This window comes from Cyprinodon tularosa, unplaced genomic scaffold, assembly GCF_016077235.1.
Source record: "Cyprinodon tularosa strain WSP-4 unplaced genomic scaffold, ASM1607723v1 ctg312, whole genome shotgun sequence".
Classification (NCBI taxonomy): Eukaryota; Metazoa; Chordata; class Actinopteri; order Cyprinodontiformes; family Cyprinodontidae; genus Cyprinodon; species Cyprinodon tularosa.
The window spans coordinates 754063-775242 of NW_024039022.1; the positions used below are offsets into that span (position 1 = coordinate 754063).

Below are 21180 nucleotides of genomic sequence, written 5' to 3' on the forward strand. Positions count from 1 at the left end.
TGGGAACAACAGCAACTCAGCCACGAAGTGGTAGGCCACGTAAACTGACGGAGCGGGGTCAGCGGATGCTGACGCGCATAGTGCGAAGAGGTCGCCAACTTTCTGCAGAGTCAATCACTACAGACCTCCAAACTTCATGTAGCTCAAGAACAGTGCGCAGAGAGCTTCATGGAATGGGTTTCCATGGGCGAGCAGCTGCATCCAAGCCATACATCACCAAGTGCAATGCAAAGCGTCGGATGCGGTGGTGTAAAGCACGCCGCCACTGGACTCTAGAGCAGTGGAGACGCGTTCTCTGGAGTGACGAATCGCGCTTCTCCATCTGGCAATCTGATGGACGGGTCTGGGTTTGGCGGTTGCCAGGAGAACGGTACTTGTCTGACTGCATTGTGCCAAGTGTAAAGTTTGGTGGAGGGGGGATTATGGTGTGGGGTTGTTTTTCAGGAGCTGGGCTTGGCCCCTTAGTTCCAGTGAAAGGAACTCTGAATGCTTCAGCATACCAAGACATTTTGGACAATTCCATGCTCCCAACTTTGTGGGAACAGTTTGGAGCTGGCCCCTTCCTCTTCCAACATGACTGTGCACCAGTGCACAAAGCAAGGTCCATAAAGACATGGATGACAGAGTCTGGTGTGGATGAACTTGACTGGCCTGCACAGAGTCCTGACCTCAACCCGATAGAACACCTTTGGGATGAATTAGAGCGGAGACTGAGAGCCAGGCCTTCTCGTCCAACATCAGTGTGCGACCTCACAAATGCGCTTCTGGAAGAATGGTCAAAAATTCCCATAAACACACTCCTAAACCTTGTGGACAGCCTTCCCAGAAGAGTTGAAGCTGTTCTAGCTGCAAAGGGTGGACCGACGTCATATTGAACCCTATGGATTAGGAACGGGATGTCACTTAAGCTCATATGTGAGTCAAGGCAGGTGAGCAAATACTTTTGGCAATATAGTGTATCATTAAATTGCCTCAGTTTGCTTCAATAAGGTAGTGTTTCCCAACCTTTTTTGGCTTTTGTACCCATTCAGCCATTTAGTCTTACCATGATTATCCCTCTCAGAATAAAGTATTAAAGATTTTCCAAAAGTGGAAGTAAAATAACTGATAATAAAATAAAAACTAGCTGTTTTGCCTACACCACACTGCTCCCAAAACAAAAACTAGATGGGTGAAAAAAGACTAGCACGTAGGATGGACTTAACTAAACACATCACCAGATCAGAGGTGTCAAGTAACCAAGTACAAATACTTTGTTACTGCACTCAAGTACACTTTTTAGGTATCTATACTTTACTCCATTACTTATTTTTCTTCCTACTTCTGACTTCTACTCATTACATTTTCACACAAGTATCTGTACTTTTTATTCCTTACATTTTAAAAACAAACGTTACTCGTTACTCTTGGCTTCGGTTTAATGTTTATAAATATTTATTTCACGTCATGTGCTCCATCCAATGCAGATCATTGGCTCCATCCACATCTAGTGAAAACTAGTGTAATTGGATGAGTCATAATGCAAACACTCATTGGATGGAAGTCATCAGAAGCAAGCAGGTGTTCTTCAAACTGCAAACCCTAATTTTCTATGTCATGCTACAATTTAGGATTCAGAAAAAGATGTTGAAATGTCTGAAAAGTCGGACACAGGAGAGAGGGTATCGGAGACTGAAACCAACAAGACACCAACTTGGCCCTGTCTCAAAGAATTTTTAGAAATAGTGAAAAATTGAGCTATTAATTCATATAGTGGCATCTGGCTGTTTTATTAAAGGTTACTTTATACGTTTATACTTTAAGTAGTTTTTGGAGCACATGCTTTTTTACTTTTACTTGAGTAAAGAGGTCAAGTTGATACTTTTTAAACTGCAGTATCTATACTTCTACTGCAGTAACAAACGTGTGTACTTTTGACACCGCTACCGGATTGATTGACAACTAGGACGACCAATTACTTTTATGATCCACCGGAAAAAGATCACCCCTCATTATACCTTTAAAAAGACAAATATTCGTTTTCATGAAATATCAATTTTATACCTGGATAATAAAAAGGGATCAAATGATAAATGTAAATTTTTTCCAGTTTTATTGCCGTAAAGATTCTAAATCAGGTTGCTTTTCCTTTAAATTGGAAGATGCTAATGAGAATAAATATTTAGTTTGATCATTTCACTGTGAAACGGCGCTTTTAAAGAAGTTTGATCCTATCAGTTTCAGTCAGCCTATTAGCGCTGCCTGTGTGTGTTTTCAGAGGGAGAATAACAGGAAACATGAAACAGACTGTTGTGTGAGGAGGAGGAGGGCTGGCCTCGCAGTAATCAGAGGAGTCAGGTAACCGGACGGCTCTCACCGACCCTCACTAACACACTGGGCTGTAAAGACGCTGAAAGAACAAGGTTATTATCACCGTTTCTCCAGAGGCTGCGGCTGAAGCCAACTTTGAAGGACTTTGAGGAAAAGTTAGAGGCTTTCTGCCGCCCTGCTGCCTTCAATGTGACGAACGGAGCGGAGCGAAGAGAGCCGAGCCTTCTCAGGTGTTGGGACTCTGGAAGCAGGATATTTATCCTCATTGTGTTTTATTTCATTTTTTAAACCTGCTGCATTTTTTTTCACATAGTGCGCTTGAACAGGTGAGTGCAGCTTGGCTCTGTTTTTGTCTTTGCATGAATTTGTTGTGAAAAGTTGGGCGTACGTGTTCTGCTGACACCTTTAGAGTCTGAGGCAGAACTGGAGCCCAGCAGCTGCTGACCTCAGATACAACAGTTCTATATCTTTATTGGTAATAAAAACTCACCTGACAATTATCTTCATCTTATAAATTTTTTAAGGTCCATATTTTCGTGGCCATTTTTCCTATAATATTTTTACTGCTGTAAAACCACAATTTCCCAATTGTGGGACAATATGGGGATTTTCTATTCTATTCTATTCTATAAAAAAAAAAAAACAAACAGAAAAAAAAAAACTGGCCAGATCATACCGTCAAATGGATTCAAAGTTTTCTACCTAAGGAAAACCAGTTGATTGCATCGCCTCATTGACTCAAATGCAATCCCTCTCACTAAGCATGCTTGTAGCGACAGTGGAGAGGAATAACTCCCTTTTAAAAAAACACAGCTGGCCTATGAGATTAGGATTTCCAGAACAGAATTTTACCATATATATTTATTCAATCTTTTTACTCATAGCAGACAGGATTTTTCTGGGTTGATGACATCACTAGAGGTGCTAAACAGCAGGGAGGGCATGCAACTGTTGACCTATTTTGGCAGATGTCATAAACTGCAAGATTGAGTAATGTGTCTGAATAATTATCCTCATGGCCATTCTGTGGATGGTGAAGGTGACATTGATGGTTTTCAGACTTTTAACAAATCTGTTTACTGTCCTGCTTTGATATTCTCCTCTAACTGTGAAAATCGGCCTCTATTGAAAATAAATGTACTTAGGTTTATGCCTGTATCACCTTTCATTCTTAATGAGTTTGCAAAAATGTGGAAAGAAATAGGAAAAAGAAGCAATGGTACGTTTCAGACAGATCTTTTGCCTTCTAACTTATGTGATGTCATCATTAAAGGTACAGTACCTGTCTGTATAGCTAATTTTTGGGGAGGTTGAAAAAAGACTACCTGAAAGAATGAGTTAAACAGAAAATACTCAATAGAAACAGCACACGCATTGTTCTGCTGGAATACAAGCAGTATCTTAAGTCAGTGTGATGGATTTCTCAGAAACTGAGTGGCACAGCAAGATGAAAAATATTTACTTTAAATATTGTTTACATTTTCACCACTTCTGTTATTTTCTCTTTTCTGAGTTTGATTCTAGTTAGGGTGACATTTGTTAGTCATTAAGTCAAAAACATGCATGGATTGTATTAAGCAATAGTTTGACATATTTGCTCAGTTGTTATTGCTTTAGGAGCCGTGGTTGCAGCTGCATCTTGCAACACAGCCTCAAATAAGCACCCTGTGTTCAAATTAAGATTTCAAGTAAGGCCAGTCAGTTTAACCACACAGCTCATATTCCAATTCTACGAGTCAACAAAATCCTGTGAAATACAGAGCTGCCTCATTACTTCTAGCCATAGCAGATCTATTTGACTTCATACAGCCAGTGCTGCTAAGCATGCCGCTGTGCATGCGATCCACAGCGGGAGCTGCTGAGGTGGCTCCTCTTTCTGTCAAACTGAAGAACAGAGGTAGACCTGCCATCCAGGAAGTGTTACTCACCTCCGGTTTAATTTGGCTCCTGTGATGGTAATTACTCTCATGAAGGTCTGTTTACAAGCACACATCCCAAGTTTCAAAGAAAACTTTCTCGTAAAGGATGTGGAGCAATGATAAATGTCATAGGACCGAAACGTGCCGGTAGTACTGGTCAGCAGGTTTTTTTTATTGCATGTTTTAGAAGAAAGCTTGATTTTCACCCTCTGGGCTACCATCCTGATCATTATGCTCTCTCATAAAATGTTTAATAGGGCCCTCCGTTTTCCCTGTGACTCACATCATAGGATGATAGCGCAGCTAATCTAATCGTGTTCCGGCTGCAAGTTAGAAAAACCGTGAGATTTTGATATTGGTGTGAATACAGATCAATTTGGGAATCTTCTGCTTTCTTTGGCTTGTCTAGCCATGAGAAGTGACTATCAGTTTTCTTCTTTTTTTTCAGTCAAAAAATACTCCATATTTGAGAGCTAATGGGCTAAATGAACAAAAACACTCATCAGTGTTGATGTTGTTAATGACTGAAGAAGACTGAAGGTTTGCTATTTGAACTGAAGTCAGAAAAAGCACAGATAGGTGAGAAACTTTCATAATGTTTAAGAAAAAACTTTATAGACTGACATGAGATGTATTGCAGGTTCAGTAAGACAAAGGAGCAAGGCTTTAGACAGGTTACAGATAACTGAAGGTCTTGCAAAGAAACTCTGCTTCATCCTTCAAAGTTTTTACAGCATGTTCCTCCACAGGGATAATCTCTGTACGTATATCTCTGCATTGCATCTGCAAGCTGAAACTAATTCTTGTGTCACTGTTAGCTTGTTTTCAAATATGAACTTTAACATTTTCAAAAGCATGTTGTTGAATACACAAGACCACTAATGGTTTTTATGATAGCTTCATTACCGAATTATTTCATGGTTAATGTGAAAGGCTAAAGATTGTTTAAATATCAAATTTATAGTTAATGTCCATTAATCCTGATGTCATTAATAAGTGACTGCTAAAAAACATCTACATTGCCGTCAGTTGCTGAATAGTGTTAATCCTGGCAGGTTAAAGCTTTACAAAAACAAGGTGTTAAAAATAATCCCCAAAAACTCTTATTGCTGCATCACAAGTATGTCTACCTATACAAGCCTGCAACAACATGCTTTTAGCAGTTTGAAGCAACAACATCATTTGAAGGCACAAAGAAATATAAATAATCAAAAATGCAAATAAACTGTTTATTATTGCAACCTCCAGTCCGTAATACATACAAATAAGTCATAATAAGCTTTGAACCTCAAATTTTTAAACCTCAAGATTTATAAACTATAAATTCCAACTTCTGAGAATACATTGAACACAACTTTACATGCAATCTTCCACAGTTCTTCAAAAGTTGGCCTATTTAACCAATCAACGGGGGCCATCATATGGAAAGTCTAAGTTTTGATCTGAGTCCTTAAAAATCGCTAATGCACAAAAAAAGGGCACAGCGGGGGGTTGAATGGGTGGGATAGTTGTTTAAAGGCAGATAAAAGGGCAAGACCAATCTGTGTGGTTGTCAGCAGCACCAATCAGCAAGTGTCTTATCATTTCAAATGGCATTGAAAGGAACAGGAGGAGAAAGACACTCTGACAAGGCTAAGGGAGATTAAAAATCTGAAAGATAAAGCAGTAGAGACAAAAGAGTGGCTGGTAGTGATTAAATCCACTGCTTCTTTGCTTTTCAGACATGATCAAGGCTGAATTAAAGAGATTTCCTCATTTTCCTTGGCACCTTCAGGGTATTTCTCAATCAAGTCCAGTTTCAGCTTAAACCATGTTAGACGTCTGTATCTTAACGTTCTGCATCTGCAAGCTGAAACAAACGTTTGGGTCGATGTTTTAAAATACCATTTCTCATTCTTAAAAGCTTGTTGTATAACGGTACCTTGGTGGTTCATTGTTGCTGTGCACGGGGAATAAACCAGCCTGCCTTTAGGTTCATCCTATGGCCCATCATTTTAAGATATGTAGATATATGACCGAGAATAAAAACAAAAACAGTTTCATATCTAATTATTCAGTTAGACATTTAAAAAGAAGATCATTTAAAACAGCATCCGTGTTCTGCATGTACTTCTACTAAAGCAAACAGGAAAAGTTTTTATGGCTTTCTGGAATTAGAATTGTGTGTCATGTTAGAGAACAATGACAAAAGTTTTAGCTTCTTTTGTAAAAGGACTTTTGCTTTCCCAAAGTTTGAGTGGCTCTCCAACAAGCTTTTTTCAGGCTATAAACTTTCAGTTCAGGATGAAAGGGAAACTAAAATGTTGGATACACCCAGTCATTCAGTTCAAAAGTATAGATGTCACTATAAACGTGTTACTGCCCTACTAATATGGGCTAAATTGCCTCCCACACGTTTACCTGACTTGCAACATGTTTCTGCATGATGTCATCTCATCTGTTCAAACATGCCTGGGATACCAACCGTGCATCATCACTCAATGTGTGCCAAAGTCCAACTCTCCTCTGTTTTGTTTTTTTGCTATTTATGTCCTAGTGGTGGAGTAATTCTCACAGCAGTTTTTAGATCTGACTAAAAACTTGTGCTGTGGCAGAAGTTTGATGACTCAGTGCTAGTCCTTCCAAAGCAGTGCTTAACAGATTTTATTTAAGGCTAACTATTGACAAAATTTAGTTTGTCTGTTGTTTCCTATTTTGTTCAGCAATAGTGTTTGGGCTAAATGTTGATGGGCTAAAGTTCTGCAGGGAAAGAGAGCAACCTACCATCTATGTGGACTTTATACCCTGAATCTTTAGTTATCTGCTTGGGCCTGCTGGCTCTAGTTTCATAGTAACTATGTCCACCACATACATTTTCATGTTTTTCTGTTTGTTTCTTTGTCATTTTGCATTTTATATCAAAAATCTTGTCAGTCAACATGCTTTATCTAGGGCTCCTCAAGTGGCATAGTTTGTAGGGTGGAAACAATTAATAGGATTAATCAATTATTGAAACAATTGTCAACTAATTTAGTAATCGATAAATCGTATACTGGAGTATAGAGAGTCTAAAACATGCTTTTACCTGACTGAGCAACCCACTTAGGGGAGTTATTCTTTCAAAATTGCAAAAAGATATTTGAAAATTTTTATCTTTTTGTGCAGGATAAAAAATTATATATTTTTTCCTGTCAATATGTTCTATCTGTCAGGGTTCTGCCCTCTGGTTAAGCTTATTTTTAGTTTCTTTGTATTTGTAGTTGTTTTCTAGCAGTGTTTTGTGCTTGAGTTACTCTCTGTTGCCCCCTTGTGTTTGCTTCATTTTCTCTTGGCTTCCTTCTAGATGCTTCCATCCACACCTGTTCCTCGTCAGCTCATTACTCCAGTCTATGTTCTGTCTCTTATATATATTCTCCCTGTGCAGTTCCTCAGTGCAGGTTCCTCGTCTTCTCTTGGCTCCTCATATTTGTTTTCCCTGACGTCTCCTGCATTCTGTTTTTTTTTCTGTATTTGTTCTTTTGGATTTTTGGATTCCTGCCTCAGTCACTTCATTACACCCCCAAAACTCACCTCTGCCTCCTCACCTCAGCATTTGGGTTCTCAAAACCTCAACCCAACCGTGACACTACCCAGAACTCCTCAAGTGGAAAAGTTTTACTTTCACCTGGTTTAATTTCGTAAAAAATCTTTTTTAAGGTAGCTTTTGCTATCTGATGATTAATCAAAACAATAATCAACAGATTTATCTATTTGCAAAATAATTGTTAGTTGCAGCCCTAATAGTTTGTTTCTGAAAATAATGTCCTTCATAAAACACCTTTTGCTACTGTATTTTATTTTCACCCAAAAAAAGAAATAAAAAAACTATATAGACAATAATCTACAGATAATCATTGATCATATCCGGTAATGTAAATAATCAGTTAATACAACCCTATTTGACTCTACTGTTTTTATCTTTAGATAATTGAGTTTGTCTCATCCAAAAAAAAAAGTTTCAGCTGACTTTCACTGGACTCTCATATGAACAGGTTTGGTCTGAGCAAACCACCAAGGGACGAATGAGTTCTGTTTCCTAAACCAGTACTATTCAGGTTTGGGCTCTACAGGTGCTGGTCATAAAATTAGAATATCATGAAAAAGTAGATTGATTTCAGTAATTCCATTTAAAAAGTGAAACTTGTATATTATATTCATACATTACATACAAACTCATATATTTCAGATGTTTATTTTGTTTAATTTTGATGATTACAAATGACAACAAATGAAAATCTCAAATTCATCATATCAGAAAATTAGAATATTGTGAAAAGGTTCAAAATTGATGGCCCCTGGTGCCACACTCTAATCAGCTAATTAACTCAAACCACCTGCAAAAGCCTTTAAATGGTCTTTCAGTCTAGTTCTATAGGCTACACAATCATGGGGAAGACTGCTGACTTGACAGTTGTCCAAAAGACGACCATCGACACCTTGCACAAGGAGGGCAAGACACAAAAGGTCATCGCTAAAGAGGCTGGCTGTTCACAGAGCTCAGTGTCCAAGCACATTAATAGAGAGGCGAAGGGAAGGAAAAGATGTGGTCGAAAAAAGTGTACAAGCAAGAGAGATAACCGCACCCTGGAGAGGATTGTGAAACAAAACCCATTCAAAAATGTGGGGGAGATTCACAAAGAGTGGACTGCAGCTGGAGTGAGTGCTTCAAGAACCACCACACACAGACGTATGAAAGACATGGGTTTCTGCTGTCGCATTCCTTGTGTCAAGCCACTCTTGAACCACAGACAGCGTCAGAAGCGTCTTGCCTGGGCTAAAGAGAAACAGGACTGGACTGCTGGTGAGTGGTCCAAAGTCATGTTCTCTGATGAAAGTAAATTTTGCATTTCCTTTGGAAATCAAGGTCCCAGAGTCTGGAGGAAAAGAAGAGAGGCACTTCATCCACGTTGCTTGAAGTCCAGTGTAAAGTTTCCACAGTCAGTGATGGTTTGGGGTGCCATGTCATCTGCTGGTGTTGGTCCATTGTGTTTTCTGAGGTCCAGGGTCAACGCAGCCACATACCAGGAAGTTTTAGAGCACTTCATGCTTCCTGCAGCTGACCAACTTTTTGGAGATGCAGATTTCATTTTCCAACAGGACTTGGCACCTGCACACAGTGCCAAAGCTACCAGTACCTGGTTGAAGGACCATGGTATCCCTGTTCTTAATTGGCCAGCAAACTCTCCTGACCTTAACCCCATAGAAAATCTATGGGGTATTGTGAAGAAGAAGATGCAATACACCAGACCCAACAATTCAGAAGAGCTAAAAGCCACTATTAGAGCAACCTGGGCTATCATAACACCTGAGCAGTGCCACAGACTGATCGACTCCATGCCACGCCGCATTGCTGCAGTAATACAGGCCAAAGGAGGCCCAACTAAATACTGAGTGCTGTACATGCTCATACTTTTCATGTTCATACTTTTCAGTTGGCCAACATTTCTATAAATCCTTTGTTTTTATTGGTCTTCAGTAATATTCTAATTTTCTGATATGATGAATTTGAGATTTTCATTTGTTGTCATTTGTAATCATCAAAATTAAACAAAATAAACATCTGAAATATATGAGTTTGTATGTAATGTATGAATATAATATACAAGTTTCACTTTTTAAATCAATCTACTTTTTCATGATATTCTAATTTTATGACCAGCACCTGTATATTCAAATGCTTTTTTTTATACTCTTCATAGTTAACCCTAAAACTATTCAAAAACATGGCAGATTCAAATGTTATATTGCAATCTACCAGAGAAGAGAAAAACCAATTGTGTGTTAGTTGCGTTGATATGAAAGAGCGGGTCTGAAATGTATTTCCATTACAATCTGTCACAGCATGTGGGAAAAACTGAAGGTTATTCACCCACAGAACACCACTGTTACCTCACAGTTATTGAGAACCCGAATTACCCTGGTTATTTGAACGCAGCTGCTTTCTTCAACATGTCAGAGTAAAAACAGCAACTCTCTATAGCTGGTTTAGCAAGTCATGGCTATAAAAAGAGCTCAGTGAGGACCTGTGGCTGTGTATTGTGGCTGCTCATTACAGAGCAAAATACTACAAGGCCGCATATAAATATCTTGAACTGTGAGAAGTGAAACAACTGACTACTGAACAATAAAGCTGTTTTACACAACATCGTGGAACATCTCACACTAGGTGGTAGCAAGACAACATTGACTTCTCCATTGGCCTTGCTTATTATGTGAGAGGTGAAAAAGAAGCCTTGGACCGTGACCATGGCCACCCTGAAGAATATTGGCTGTGCAATCTTCTGGCACTAACCAGAAACTGCACACTGCAAAATTTCATGGATGCAGACGTTTGAGGCAGTTACTTCTTCAATTCAGACAACCCTAAAGCCTCTCAGCATTTTCAAGATTATCTAGATCTTACTTTTGCATTGAATTATTTCGCAACAGTCAAGTAGTTTTTATTTGGCATAAATCAAGAGAATCAGTCAACTCTAAGAACACTCTGCACGCTATTAAACATTGGAGTGGGAACATAATGCTTTGGAAAGATTTTTCAGCAAATAGGACTAACAACCTAACCTATGTAAATTATGTAATTCTTAATACCAGACAATACCAGATTATTTGCAGAGAGGTTTTGCCAAACCTCTCTGGATGTTTTAGTATGAGAATGAACCTAGAATGTTGAATTAATGCTTAGCCAACAAAAAACTAACATTTTGCAGTAAATCAGGCAGACCTTAACCACTAAAGCATCTGAACTCCACAAAAACTTGTTTGTATGCAAAAATAAAAAATTATATAAGACCCAAATGATGAGATATGTGGGCTCTCTGATTTAGGGTTTAATCTTGATGGGTGAATATGACCTTAGATTTACAAGTAAGTCCATAAATTCTTAGTCTGTTGGTTTGCAGCGGTCTGCTATCAGATTCCAAAACACAGAGGCAGACTGTTTCATGGTGCGACATCGGAGGGGCCAAACTGGAGTGTTGCAGGTGAAGTTCCGCCGGTGGCTGAAAGTGAGACCATGTTGCTTTAAAGATTTTCGTCATGCGATTTTATGTGAACAAAAAAAGGAAAGTGGGGGGCAGTTTGGGGTTAAGGGTCTTTGACATCATTACATCATGTTCTGCTCACCCATATGAGTTTTTTGTCATTTGGAGCCGTTCTGAAGATATTCCGTTAGGTTATATCCAAGTAACGTCTTTCTATGGGCGATGACTTGAAGGCACAAACCAAACTGTTCAAAGTTTGTTCTTTATGGTACGCCAGCATTCATAACATGTAGGCGAATCGCTGTCCCTCAGACATCTGGGGTTATATTTTTTATATTTATATGTTTTAAAAACAAAGGGGCATGTGTATGACATCATCCACATGCGCTGGCTACCGTTCACTCATCCTGTCCGCTGAACTTTTCCTCACGTGCCTGGAAGATGTCTAGTGCTACTACCACAGATGATCTCGCTCTCTAAATGGAATTGAACAATTCAGATTAGCTAGCCGAATGAATAGAAGGGCTAGTGCGTAGCCGCCTGTGGCCCAGGCTGCCTGTTACGACTCCAGTCCGCATGTGCGGATGACATCATACACGCGCCGCTTTGTTTTTAAGACAGAGAAATATAAAAAATATAACCACGGATGTCCTGGGGGACAGTTATTCGCCTACATGTTATGAATGCTGACGTACCATAAATGATAAAGTATGAACAGTTTAGTTTGTGTCTTCAAGTCGATCGCCCATAGGAAGACGCTACTTGGATAAAACAAAACGGAATATCTTCAGAACGGCTCCAAATGACACAAAACAAATATGGGTGTGTAGAACATGATGTAATAAGGTAAAATCAAGAACCAAATGTAAAAAATACGGCATTCCCCTTTAACCACTAGGCCACCACTCCCCTAAGCAGAACTTTCGCTTCTCCAAAGCAATGCTGTCCTACTCCCTGTCAGCAGTGTCCTCTCCCCCAGCCTTCAGTGTACTGTTTTCCCTACTGACTTATCCAATCTTTCGCCGTGCTCCTTCAATCATCTGCAGTCAGCCTATGTCAACTGTAGCCTCTCCCCACCCCGGCTGCTGTTTCTCTATACACTTATCAAAACTTCTGCTGTGCTCCCCCACTCTCCTCTTGAGCTGCCTTGTCTCCCCGCTCCGCTCCGCTGTCCTGTCTGCCGAGCGATCTACCGCTCTGGTTCCTTAGCTCCAGGGTGGGGCACGGCTAGCCGCCGGTTGTGGCGCTCTCTCAGCCGCTGTTAGCACACTGATTTTCAACTGCTTCATTCTGATCTCAGAATGCTGTCTCCTCTTCCCTCTGTTGTCTGCGTGATTAGTCCCCCTAATTGGGCACCCTGACTAAAACAAACACGGACAAAGTGCAGGAGAAAGATGCATGTCTGCTGAGAAAAACAAATTAACAACTCAATAACCAGGGCTTAATATAGGTGCTCTTAATAATGTCACGGCAAGTCACTGATAGTGATCACATGAAAATTCGACCGATTTTCAGGCACTCCTGATTGACCAGTGCAAGTCTACATAAAATGAATCCTCTGTTTTGGACCCTGCACAATGCTTTTAGTAATCAGCCATGAACCTCATAGGAGTCAGTCAGAATGCAAGGATAAAAAAGCCTGAAAAATAATGTCATAGTGAGTTAGGTAAAAAGTAAAACTTCAACATCCAACAAAAAAGAAATGCATAAAGCAGAAGCTTAATGCTGAACTTGCCATAGTTCTACTCAGGGTTCGGTCTCCTGGTGGTGATAGAAACTAATATCTGATTAAGTGCGAGCAATGACAGGAAGATATCTACAGTGGGGCAAATCTGTGATTTGTTTTATGTAGTCTGCTATGGTGTAAATGTTGCAGTCATATTTCTGCCAGTCCTCTGGTTATTTATAGGAAACTCACCTGTTGCTGGATTCCACACAGTGTCAAAGGAAGATCTAAGCCCCAGTTGAAATATGCCAACTTGTCCGGTGGGCTTTTTATGGCTGGGGTTCTGTTCTGCAAACTGGTAGAAACGTGTTTTGCATGTACAATAAGGGCATTCTTCGTCAGAGGAGGTGGAATTAATTTTATTTCATTTCTTTTGCAGCTGTCAGATGTCGCTCTAGCTCAGCATGAAGTTAAACAAATGAGTCACTCTCACTGCTTTGCTAGCTCTGTCACTCCAGCTCTATCAGTGCAGGGTGTTATTCACATCAAAAATAATTTTGTTCATTACAATATTAAAAGTGAAACCCTGAAAGGATCTGTGGTCCAAAATTTAAAACTCTATGACTTTAAAGGATTCAGCTTAAAAACTTGTTTTAAAACTCATTTTCTTTCAGTTATCTAGCTCTCTATGAGTGGCATCTCTAATTTTCCACCAGAGATACCAGAAAATGTCTTCACTTGCTCATTCAGCTCAGAGTCTTTAGATAAAATGGTTTTGGGTAATTTCTGTATAGGCATATACACCTTAAATAGGATGTTCAAGAGGAGTCTTTTTCTCTGTCATCGTTAGCAGCTATGGGCCAGCTGGTCGATTCATTTTTAAATTCTTACAAATCTAGTCAATATTACATTTTCTCATTATAGCCACAAACTGCCTTAAGATATATTATTTAGAAGGGATAGGAGCTTCTTAAGGGCTTTTGTGAACAAGTGTTGTCAGACCACAGAGAAGTCTTTCTTCAGTTGACTTTCTTAACAAAAGATAACTCAAGAGCTACTGTACCTCTTTTTCTTGCTTCAAAATATACATTTCAAACTGAAACAAAATGATGCTGTCAAACCTAAAGGATTGGTTTTGAGTTTATTAGGTTCATTTCTGGGATTCTGTTATCAGTAATCTTCCATTTACTTCCATTTACAACCTTAAGATTGGGTCACACAGCCTGCATCTGTGGGGGTACTGCAGTTTGAACTCTTTGTGCTCATTAGTAAGCCCCTAGTATTTACCCAGGGTATGCATTTAAAAGCAAAAGAAGAAGAAGAAAAGAGTTTTAACTGATAATGCTTGAGCTTGATTGAAGAGCAAATGCAGTTTCATGATTACTCAGTCAGACATGCAGTCATGCAAATACTCAGCAGAGTGAGTTTGGTGAGTAGTTTATAGAACCTCCAGTTGGAGACTCCATATTTTATAGAAATTTCATCAGTATTTAAAGTCTGACAAAAGCCTCATTTTTTGACCTTAATTCTGTTTACGTATGTTAAAGCTCTAGTATGGCATAAGAGGCCATGATAATATCTGTTACTGTTTTTTCCAGATAGATATCTGTATTCCTAATAAATTAATTTGGGTCTGGTGAATTAATCGGCCAGAAAAGCCCCTACTTGTCAGCTTAAGAACTTCTGAATTCGGAAACAGCAGAAACTATGGTTGCAGTAACTGTATTTTCCAGGTGTCATAGTATTTTGGAAACTGTCCCAGTGGACTCACCATTAGCCAATCGATCAAAACAGCTGATGAAGCAGATAGATACTATGTACATCTTTCTAGCTTATGAGCTTTAACTACAGAGATATAGCATGTTTCTACTACCCGTAAAAGAACTTTTGTGAATAAAACGTTCTCAGAACCTCTCATAACTGCTTAGACCAGTGTTTTTCAACCCTGGTCCTCAAGGCACACCGCTCTGCATGTTTTGGATGTTTCTTAGCTTCAGCACACCTGATTCAGATGAATGCAGTTCAGCAAAGCCTGATAATCTGCTATCTGCTAGGTGTGTGAAAGCTGGGAAACATCTATAACATGCAGGGCAGGGTGCCTTGAGGACCAGGGTTGAAAAACACTGGCTTAGATCAACTTCATGAGTCTGGCCTGCCAGACGGGTAAGAATAGTCTTACCACTGGTAAGACTTTGGAACTCCGCTCTAAAACAGATCGGACCTCTCAAAGCACAGGAGGCAGGAGTTTGCGCTTTTGCCAGAATTACCCATAATCCAATAGCTGTTTTCTGCAACTTTAACTGCCAGTATTGAATGCACAATTGAGAAATGTTTTAATGATCGCCTTAGGTCTCTCCAGATTGAGCCGGATACATCTTTAAATTTCAACCACTGGCTTTTGCAAGAGCCTTTCCTTTAAAAAGATTTGTTTTTCCATCACATCCATAGATCTCTGTTTAGTTCTAACCTGTTTCTGTTAGCTCTGTTAGTCTTGCTCTGGCCACACCTCTAGGATTAGGCTCTACCAGCTCCTTTCCAGGCAAATACACACATCAATTTAGGAGTACTTAAAAAAATGTAGGTGTTAATCTATCATCCTTATGTATTTTTCATTTTTTTTCAGTCCTATAATCAATCTCTGACTCTTTGGTAGTTTACAGTCACAGATGTGGTGAGTTTTTCTTTCTTTTGTTTTTAGGCATCAGTAGTCAGCAGAAATTGTGTTTGCTCGTCCAGTCTGACGTTAAGAGAGAGAAGGTAAAGGTTATGTTGTATGACATTACAGGAGGTTAATCAACTTGACAACAGGAGCACTGCTGGTAGAAATACCTAGATGTTTTCTAGACACAGGGAATTTTAATGACATTGGCATTATTAGAAAGTAATGAAGAGGTGTTCCTGTGTTATTATTCTGTTTTATCCTAATGAATCCGATGAGATGTAAGCTACAGTGTGTTATCTGGGAATATGTGGGCAGTTGTAGCTGAGTTTGTGAGGCTGCTGGGCCTCACAGGCTTTTGACTCTTTGACAATAGCCAAAATGAACCGAGACTGGATTACACCAGCACTGCATTCCTTTCCAAACCTGTTCAAAATGTGCACATACACACATATTAATCCTGCAAACAGACAGAGGACTTCTGCAAGCCAAAGCATGTCCTATAGACTTTTGTTTGAAGTCTGAAAAGAACAGTAGTACCTGCATTGGTGTGGTGAGTGAAAAGAGCTTAAATCATAGATGAGTTTGAAATGGCTGTGCTCGCTCTGGTTTAGGTATTGCTTCTCTGTCTGGCTTGTGAATAAATAGAGCCTGAAGAATATCTGCATCAGTTTTTTTCCCACCAAACAAGATAGTCCTCATTTCAGAGCGTTTACCTAATGTTATTCCGTTGCTCTGTGGGACTGCCACCTGTCAAAACATGCTTCTCATTCCTGTAGTTTGTTCTTTGTAATATAGTGTGGTGAGTGATTTAACCACAGCAAAAGTTCAACAGATAAATTGCAGCCATCTGTATCTATCTGGATAAAAGTGCATATTAAATGCATATAAAAATGCATATATAATGTTTTCTGTAAAGATTAGTCAATTGCTTAGAGCTCACAGTAAAGGAACTGCTTTATATTCTTTTTCAAAAGCCAAATGTAGCCTTGTTTTTGCCTCTATATCTGCTTCATTGTGAATCTTACTTGGTGCTTACAGTTTAATTACACATTAATATATTTGTATTCATTTCTGCACTTACTGCTTTCTCAAAAATAATAATGACTTTGAATGTGATTTTCAGGGTATATTGTTCTCCATCCAGCTCTTTAGGTGGTAGTAAAATGCTTGAAGTGGTTTTGTCGCCACACAGAAATGTAGAGACAATTGCAGTTACAGTACCAATGCGATCTACACATGCAAGTGAAAGTAAAGACCTTTTCACACAATGGTTACAGTAAAGTACTGTAACAATGTTCTCTGGGCAAGACAACTTTCTAAATATGAAAGCCTGGAGGTGACGCGTCTACAAGCTTGGGCTTGGTGCAAAGAGAAATCAAAATAAATTTGCCAATTTTGGTTTAAAATAGACACAATTTCAATTTTTGGAAAAATCGTTCAGTACTCTACTGATACCAGATTTCTTCAGAGTACAAGTACGTATGTTTCAACACTTTCAGATGTCAAGTACTCATATGAGTGCTAAATAAAAGCTTTGCCTCAAGGAAAAAGTTTGAGTTGATTTTTCTCCGATCTTTCTCTGATTTTCTCTCGATTTTTCTCAGATGCAGCAAAGCAGTCTTTTTTCCATATCAGAGAATTTCTTTTGACAACTGAAGCCTACGTTTTATTTCTTTTAGTTGATACTGTCATTGCATCAAGCATAAAGGTGGTATTGGTCAACATATTCTCATTATCAGTTCGTATGAAATCGTACGAAAAGTTATGCACAGTATTTCGTACATTTTGGACCTTTTTCCTCGAAAAACAGATCAGTGCGCATGCGCAGCCAGACAGACGAAAAAAGCAGATCCTCGGACGGACGTAAAAATGGGAAAAACGGTGCAATAATTACTTCTTAATGTCTCTCACTACGTTGCTTGCTGTTTTGTATCTTAGAGTTAGGGTCAGGATTAGGGTTAATTGCATGTTAAATTCTATGTTATTGATGCACAAGGATATCTTGTCTCGAGGCAAGACGTAAAAATACGAAGAAAAAAACGTCAAAAACGTACGAAATTACTGTGCACAACTTGTCGTACGATTTCATACGAACTGATAATGAGAATACACTGTATTGGTCCAGAGAATTGAGTTGTACTGTTATTGGGCTGATACCAGTGTTGGTGCATTCCTAGAGCAGTATATGGTTATATAGTTGCTGATTAATTGGTCAGGGTACCAATCAAATAGACCCAACACAGATGTTTGACAAGCTTGGGGATTGTGGCTCTCCAGACTGTAAGTTAGGACTGTGTTACCATTAAAAAGGGATCATAGGTGACACTGTTTTTTTTGGCAAACCACTGCTGTATTTTTTATTCCTGAAATCATTTCCAAGCAGTGCAATTTCTTACTAGTGCAAGATAAAAGTGTAATAGGCCTGTTAAAGCAAGCTAACCTGCAGTGGGCAGCAACAGGTGGTAAGGGGCTCTTACCCACCTTCTGCTGCATTTTATAATTTGGACTTTGAACCAAGGGAAATGAATGAGGTCAAATGTTCTATATCCTTGATATCAGTGACGAAGCCAGAAAGAAAATGAATTTTACAAACAAAACAAAAAAGCCTTTATTGTCATTATATTCTGCAACGGATACAATGAGATACAATTGAGGGGTGGCCTAAAACTGACAGGTACCAAAAACAGGTTAGGGTCAAACTACATTAATGATACTCTGCCAACTGGAAAATGAACAAGCAAAACAAAAGTATGACTCGAATTGAATTAAGCATTGCTAATAAATCTACACACATCTTTATACATCTATGTTGTCCAAATGTCTCATTTAATGTTAGTATATTGACGTGAATAATTAATTACCTGCACCAAGGAGGTTATGTTTTTAGTCATGTTTGTCTGTTAGTAGAATTACTTTAAAAGTTATGAATGCATTTTAATAAAATTTTTACTAGAGGTGCGCCTCATGAACAATCCATAAAATGTTAGTGATGGTCTTCATCATAATTTGGATACACGATTTTTTAAAAGTATTCTTTTTAACATTATTTGGAAAAAAAAGCAGTTACTCCCCAAACCAGCAGTGACTATTGACAGCTTCAGCATCGGCCTCAAAAAGTCTTTAAGTTTTATACTGAAGACAAATATAAAAAAAACACAAGAAAAGGGGAGCCATGCCTTGCTTAAAGTCTCAATCTTCTGATCAGAGAAGATAGCAGAGTGCAGTGATTAAAGAAAGTTGAGACCAGAACAGACACCAGAGGCTGCAGAAATGCGCCTCATACCAATTAATTTGGTGATGATCGAGTTCCTGTGTGAGTTTTAGCTATAGGTGTAAGTAACCGTATTGGGCAAAATGCTGTTTGGAAGAGGCCTGCATTCTCTGAGTGCTTTTCTAGTTAATTACTGTAATTTGGTTTTCAGTTTATGATTAATATACTAACTGAAAATCTTCTGAAGCTTGCCAAAAACTTTACATCTGCGAGTATCACTGCTGCCACCCTGTATTTTAGTGGGGAACTGCTTGTTTCCGAGGAGGTGAAGTATGTTCCTATGATAACAGTAAATCTCCCTGTAGGGGTGGCCACAGGGATGACAAATGAATGGCCACCCCTGGCCCCCTACTAGCTCAGCACCTGGTTGATATCAGTAATGTTACTGAACAGTCATTTTACATGCCTTCCCACTCAGCACGTTTCCATTTAATTTGCTTTACTTCTCGATAGACTTTTTTTTTGTTCTCCTTGCTGAAAAATGCTGAAAATCTTGGTGTTCCTTTAATAAATGCTCCATGCCTAATCATCAGCATAGAAAAGTACAAAATCTCTTGCAAAAGCACAGGTGTCACATTCTGACCTTTGTGAAAGCCTCAAGTCTTGAGTAAGTCTACTACTGATAAGTGGGAACCAGGTGAAGAATACATTTGAGAAGTCACATCCTCGGTTGCTTGTTAGGACTTGTCAGAACAGGTGACTAAAAATCTGATTCCTCTCTCTTCTCTCTCTCACTTCACGTCCTTGTTCTCTCGCTCATTTGAACCTTTTCGGTTGCCTGCAGGATTTTCAATTTCTTCTTCTTGCATGCCTGGGATTCATCTATCTATTGTACATTTCTTCTGAGAGCTGAAAGAGAATACGTCTTTTAAAAGTCAGAAATCCCAAATGTACATCTGTACAATATCTTGTTGGATGCTCAGGATAAAGAGCCTTAATTGCTGTTGTTCTCTAATATTCTTTTAGTGCCTCAAGGAAAGTTCTCCTTCCGCTGTAATTACCCATCTTCAAAGTTCAACACAGCAAATGCATTGCATTTTACATCAAGGTTAAAAATGCTTCTTTTTCCTCTCATCCTGTATGCTAATATGTCCCCCAGCTACCTAGGCACGGAGTTTCTGAGATAACGCTGTTGATAGATTGGGTTTGTGTGTCCCAAAACAATAAAGGAACAGGGATTAACTGGCTTAGTGAGAAGGGGGAACAGTTTGTAAGCAACTGTCTCATGTTTTGAGCAAGGTCACGACTGAGTGAACTTAAAAAAAGTCTGTGCAGTGAAGCATTATCAGGCCTAACCGATTACATTTTTCTTAACTTGAGCAACGGTGAATGGTGTGTCTCAACTTGTAAATTTGTTCTGAATAAATGATGTCATGTTTGTTGAAAACTTTAATTTGCAGACATTGTAATTTTATTATTCAGTCAGAAAGATAACCTTAACCATTATTCCAACAAAGAAACAAACCACTGGACTTTGGTTTCCAAGTTTGGTTTCCCATCCAGACGTTTTCCTATCTTAATAAAATTGTTTCTGGTTGCTTTTTCACAGAATAACCAAAGAGATGTTTTTTAGGTGTTTCTACCTCTACCCAGAATGTTTTAGGGAGAGGTTTTGTGTTTGTTGTTTGTTCACAGGATAACTTTAAAAGTTATCAACAGATTTGGATTACATTTTTACCAAAGAATCCATTACATTTTGGTGATCTGAATCCACATACAGGACATTTTTTAAAGGATTTTTTAACATTATTTTGCGGAAAAAGTAGTTCTATTTGTAGTAGTGACTATGGGCGGCTTCAGCATTGGACTAAAAAAGTAAAGAAGTGTTATACTGAAGACAAAAACACAGGAAAAGGTGAGCCATGCCTTGCTCAAAGTCTCGATCTGCTGATCAAATAGAGCAGAGTGAATAAAGGTGACAGCAAAACAGTTGATAATGATCCAGATCATGCTAGAGTTTCAGCTATAGCCATAGGTCACAATGTGAGGCAAAATATGCTGCTTGGCGGAGGTCTGCGCTCTCCGAGTGCTTTTCTAGTTATCCTTAAATTATGAAATGTCTTTAGTATTTTGTAGAATTGCCTTTACAACTACATGATAAGGGTCAAAGTTGTCTTTCTAGTAGCCTCTAACAGTTGTTTGCTGGAGGTTTCACCCATTCGTTCTGACAAAACTGCTGGACCTGAGTTTTTATAGCTTTTCTGCAAATTAGGTAAATAGATTGTTTATGTTTTTTAATTTTAGTGTGCGGCTTTGGCCATAATTTTCTTAATCATTATTCAAGATTTGTAATTTGAAATGTGCAGATGCAACTGGCAGATGGCGATTGCAGCCTAGCTTACTGATCAGAAACC

The 21180-nt window shown here is 38.9% G+C and overlaps 1 protein-coding gene across 1 annotated transcript in view; it reads left to right on the plus strand.

Moving 5' to 3' along the window:
• Positions 1-2265: 2265 nt before the first annotated feature.
• Positions 2266-21180, plus strand: part of palm3 (paralemmin 3) — a 71825-nt gene continuing 52910 nt past the window's right edge. The window contains exon 1 of the mRNA XM_038292458.1: positions 2266-2636. The gene's annotated coding sequence lies outside the window, so the exon portion shown is untranslated. The remainder of the gene's footprint in view (positions 2637-21180) is intronic.